At 33.9% G+C, this 5,996-nt stretch overlaps 1 long non-coding RNA gene across 1 annotated transcript; it reads right to left on the reverse strand.

The window, feature by feature from the left end:
• Positions 1–383: 383 nt before the first annotated feature.
• LOC134274457 (uncharacterized) lies at positions 384–5,223 on the reverse strand. Its single transcript, XR_009993619.1, has 3 exons — positions 5,166–5,223; positions 781–877; positions 384–546 (listed from the first exon to the last, which is right to left on the reverse strand). It is a non-coding gene; the product is annotated as an uncharacterized LOC134274457 (long non-coding RNA).
• Positions 5,224–5,996: the final 773 nt, after the last annotated feature.

Here is a 5,996-nt window from a genome sequence, read left to right on the forward strand (position 1 = left end):
ACATTACAAGCTTTGCAAGGTTTTCGCATGTTAGAAGATGTTTTGGAAGGTTCAATTACGTTTTCAGAAATTGATATTTTCCATACCCGACATTTTTTTTTGGTAGTACATGTATAATCTTATAAAACTTGTGTCGTATCATCTTTTAAGATTTTTTTTCTTTATACAAGACACCACGATAGTATCACTTAAAGAAATTGTCTTTTAAATATATTTTAAAAACAGAAATAATAGTACAAAAATAAAAAAAAAAATGAAGAAAAGAATATAAAAAATAATTACACTAATTCCTTTTTTACTCGTTCTATCATTCTTTCTCTCACTTGTTCGCTTATTCGTTCTATCACTTTTCACTCTTTTACTATACTTATGGGATACCTAGAGTTCCTGTTGCACTTCCCGCCAGACGAAGTTGATATTTGTTGAATTCGTGATCAACGAAGAATCGATCATAAAGCTCATATAATGTGGTGCCATTCACAAGTGTGATTGATATATAAAGAGAGGATGTGTGTCCTTTAGTCAGCTGGTGGATTACGTCATTTCCTGTTCGGAAAATATTTAAAATGAATTAATAGGTGTGCGGCAATAAAAGTATATGTAATTATGATCATTACGTCTTATTCAATTATAGCTGAAATTCTCTTCATTCTTAATGAAGTCATTAGCAACAATGTTTAATTAAAAATACGTGATATATATCGTCAGCAAATCATATTAAAATGAACAATAAATATACCACGTGGCTTATATAAGAGTTGATCAAACTTTAATATTTACCGATCCAGGTGTTCTTTTCTGGAGCACCGAAACCATTTTTAAAATCCACCCACCGTTTATTAAAGCGTAGGGATCCGTCGATTCTCTTTTGGATTGTCTGTAAATGATAACGTCTCCATTTCTTAAGTATTTTGGCTGATTTTTTAGGTATATATTTAATGCTATATATTCAAATTTCTTTTTCTAAGTAGATAAAAGGTCATTTGCAAAATTTTTTTTTCTTATTTTAGTCGTCACGATAGCTCAGTCGGTAGAACGCTCGATCAGTGATTGGAAGGTTGGAAGTTCGTATCTCGGCCATAACAGGCCTAAGTCGGCAAAATAGATAGTAGCAACTGTTTCTTCGCCGTCATGCGCTTGCTAGGTACTATGAAGTGTACATTGTAAGTTACGGGTCCTTCGAATGAAACCTTTAAAACTCTACATCATGGCGTTGGCATGACAAATATCTCTTAATGCTCAATGGCCTTCAGTGCCGAGTAAAGTTCAAAATTTTAAGTCCTTCATCGGTATATGGCGGTGTGTCTATACGAGAAAATTCTCTGATGGGACGTAAAACAACATGCATTGAAACAACCTTATTCTGATTTCTTTTCAATCGATAATATCAAAGTATAAAATATAACAAAGAAACATTATCTAATTTTGAATTATATCTTTCTAGATATGTGATTCATATTTTTACTTTATCCAGCATCAAAATGCATTCGCTGATCGGGAGGCCCGGGTTCGATTCTCGTTCGCGGCGCCGCGTCAAACCTAAGACGTCTAAATAGGTAGTGACTGTTCTTTCGCCAAGCGCTCGGCATCAGAGGTGAAAGTCAGGGTCTTTCGGATATGATCTTAACCAGAAGTCTTTGTCGAGACTGAAGCTCTACTGGTTTGTACTTATAGCAAAGGGAAGAGAAAAGTACTTAAGCAGTTGGAAATTGAAACTTTTCAACAGCAATAAATAGAATAATGATCCTTGATTAAGTCTCTTTATGTTCTTAGTGCAGTCTACTTGCATGCCACATTTATATTATAATCAAACTAAAATTGTATTTGGAGTAGCATTTTGAAAGAATTTCACAGAAATTTCTATTTTTAGTAACCACGGCAACACCGTTCATCTAAATCAAAAACCGATACACAGAATTATGTATCTTAGTGTAGTCTACTTTTGTGCCAAGTTATATTGAAATCAGACTAAAACTGTAGGAGGAGTAGCATTTTGAAAGAATTTCACAGAAATTTCTATTTTTAGTAACCACGGCAACACCGTTCAACGAAATCAAAAACCGATACACAGAATTGTGTATCTTAGTGTAGTCTACTTGTGTGCCAAGTTATATTGAAATCAGACTAAAACTGTAGGAGGAGTAGCATTTTGAAAGAATTTCACAGAAATTTCTATTTTTAGTAACCACGGCAACACCGTTCATCGAAATCAAAAACCGATACACAGAATTATGTATCTTAGTGTAGTCTACTTGTGTGCCAAGTTATATTGAAATCAGACTAAAACTGTAGGAGGAGTAGCATTTTGAAAGAATTTCACAGAAATTTCTATTTTTAGTAACCACGGCAACACCGTTCATCGAAATCAAAAACCGATACACAGAATTGTGTATCTTAGTGTAGTCTACTTGTGTGCCAAGTTATATTGAAATCAGACTAAAACTGTAAGAGGAGTAGCATTTTGAAAGAATTTCACAGAAATTTCTATTTTTAGTAACCACGGCAATACCGTTCATCGAAATCAAAAACCGATACACAGAATTGTGTATCTTAGTGTAGTCTACTTGTGTGCGAAGTTATATTGAAATCAGACTTAAACTGTAGGAGGAGTAGCATTTTGAAAGAATTTCACAGAAATTTCTATTTTTAGTAACCACGGCAACACCGTTTATCGAAATCAAAAACCGATGCACAGAATTATGTATCTTAGTGTAGTCTACTTTTGTGCCAAGTTATATTGAAATCAGACTAAAACTGTAGGAGGAGTAGCATTTTGAAAGAATTTCATAAAATTTTTATTTTTAGTAACCACGGCAACATCGTTCAACGAAATCAAAAACCGATACACAGAATTGTGTATCTTAATGTAGTCTACTTGTGTGCCAAATTATATTGAAATCAGATTAAAACTGTAGGAGGAGTAGCATTTTGAAAGAATTTCACAGAAATTTCTATCTTTAGTAACCACGGCAACACCGTTCATAGAAATCAAAAACCGATGCACAGAATTATGTATCTTAGTGTAGTCTGATTTTGTGCCAAGTTATATTGAAATTAGAAAACTGTAGGAGGAGTAGCATTTTGAAAGAATTTCACAGAAATTTCTATTTTTAGTAACCACGGCAACACCGTTCATCTAAATCAAAAACCGATACACAGAATTATGTATCTTAGTGTAGTCTACTTGTGTGCCAAGTTATACTGAAATCAGACCAAAACTGTAGGAGGAGTAGCATTTTGAAAAATTGTTTACAGACAGACAGACAGACGGACGGACGACGGATGCATTACTATCGCATAAGCTCTTCTGGTCTTTGACCAGTAGAGCTAAAAACGTAGGTCCCGTGTCACGGTAGGCGCTGGCACGATAAAGAACCCTCACTGCTCAATGGCTCTGGGTGCCGAGTATAAGTCTAAATTTGAAGCCCTTCACCGGCATACGGTGACGTCTCCATATGAGTGAAAAAATCTCAAGAGGGACGTTAAACAATATGCAATCAATCAATCAAAATGCATTCGCTTGTTCTCAAAATGATAACAAAATTCTGCATATTCTTCCTTTAGAAAATCTGAAGCGGAGTTTTATTTCAATGATACTAACATGTTCCCTTGTGCGTTTAAAAGATCTATAATCACCTAGGGTAAAGTCATTAATAATGTAGCATCACACAATATAAAAAATCTTTTGTATAAAGTACGTATGAAGTACGTTCCCTTTATTCTTTGTACAAGTAGTAATAAAAATAGGCATAACCATTTCACACCTGAATCGACTATACTACATCATATGCTTACTTTGAAAGTTGTTAAAATCGTAAATTTCGTGTCTAAGGTAAAGTTCTTGTAAACATAACATGCATTAAGTCAAACAATATACCGTAAGGAAATCGATCCTTTATATAGCATATACTCCCATTTTGAAACTTACACAAAAACCAGAAGTCTCTGTCGAGACTGTAGCTCTACTGGTTTCTACTTTAAACAAAGAAAAGTGGCAGCTGGGACCTGAAACTTCACAACAGCAATAAATAGAATAATGATCATGTATCTCATGATCAGTGTACATTAATACTTGCAGGCCACATTATACACGTACTATAAGCAGACTAAAACTGTATTTGGAATTGCATTTTTTAAGTATTTCACAGAAATTGTTAATGTTAGTAAATATGGCAACACCTTTCTTCAAAATCAGAAGTTGATAAACAGAATTATGTATCTTAGTGTAGTCTACTTGTGTGCCAAGTTATATTGAAATCAGAGCAAAACTGTAGGAGAAATAGCATTTTGAATGAATTTCACGGAAATTTCTATTTTAATTAAACATGCAAACACCGTTCATCGAAATCGAAAACCGATACACAGAATTATGTATCTTAGTGTAGTCTACCTGTGTGTCAAGTTATATTGAAATCAGACCAAAACTGTAGGAGGAGTAGCATTTTGAAAGTTTTTCAAGGAAATTTCTTTTTTTAATAACCATTGCAACGCCGTTCATCGAAACCAGAAACCGATTAACAGAATTATGTATCTTACTGTAGTCTACTTGTGTGCCAAGTTACATTGAAATCAGACTAAAACTGTAGGAAGAGTAGCATTTTGAATGTTTTCCACGGAAATTTCTATTTTTAATAACCACAGCAGCACCGTTCATCGAAACCAGAAACCGATATATAGAATTATGCATCTTTAGTGTAGTCTACTTGTGTGCCAAGTTATATTGAAATCAGACTAAAACTGCAGGAAGAGTAGCATTTTGAATGTTTTCCACGGACATTTCTATTTTTAATAACCACAGCAGCACCGTTCATCGAAACCAGAAACCGATATATAGAATTATGTATCTTAGTGTAGTCTACTTGTGTGCCAAGTTATATTGAAATCAGACCAAAACTGTAGGAGGAGTAGCATTTTGAAAGAATTTCACATAAATTTCTATTTTTTGTAACAACGGCAACACCGGTCATCGAAATCAAAAACCGATACACGGAATTATGTATCTTAGTGTAGTCTACTTGTGTGCCAAGTTATATTGAAAATAGACCAAAACTAGGAGGAGTAGCATTTTGAAAAATTGTTTAGACAGACAGACGGACGGACGACGGACGCATTACTATTGCATAAGCTCTTCTGGTCTCTGACCAGTAGAGCTAATAACTACATACCGTCCACCCTCCTCCCATAGTTTGCATGTCGCAATAAACTCGGATAGGACGAAAGTTGTTCTGAAAGGGATGGATTCCGTACACTCCCGAGATATTGTAACCATTATCACGAAGGTCTTGACAGTCGGTAGGAAGAACTGACAAAAGAAAAAAAAAATGTGTGTAAATAAGCTTAAGACATCAGTCGTTTAAAATCAATCAATCAGTTTATTCGCTCAAACCATACAATATAGTACATAAGGATCATAAAGTATTTATCGTACCTATTTAATCGTCATGGGTAGATCTAACATACCTGTACATGTTAACATAGATAAGTATCAAGTATGTTAACTGAATGTAAAAAGGTGAGACATATAGTAATAGCACGGTGTTTGTGTTCAATGCAAAGAAAAACAACACCATTATGACAACGTTATAAAAGGGATAAGACTGTTTCAAAGATTTTTTTACAAATCTTAAAGATTTCCTAAGGATTTAATATTTGAATCTGCCATGAGTTCATAGAACTTTATAACATTTGGTTTTCTGCAGTAACTCATGTTAAAAAAATGCTTTTTTCTGAAAAAAATTGTACGTTCTAAAATGCAGTGGAATTCATCATCCATTTCTTCTATCTTTTCATCATAAATATACCGGTACTCTTTCATATAGGTGGGTGTAACAACATCTCCCTGTTCTATTGGTAGATTGTGATTTGAAGAAGGCAGTTTCATTATTCATTTCTTTTCTTCTCAGGTTTAAATTTCAATATAGTCTTCAAATCCGCAAAAAATTTGTTAATCTGGCATTAAGAAAAATATTTACGTCATTTAACCATTTTTGATTAAA

Source organism: Saccostrea cucullata, unplaced genomic scaffold (genome assembly GCF_032062105.1).
Source record: "Saccostrea cucullata isolate Sc308-1 unplaced genomic scaffold, CSIRO_AGI_Scuc_v1 ctg7803, whole genome shotgun sequence".
In the NCBI taxonomy this organism is placed as follows: domain Eukaryota; kingdom Metazoa; phylum Mollusca; class Bivalvia; order Ostreida; family Ostreidae; genus Saccostrea; species Saccostrea cuccullata.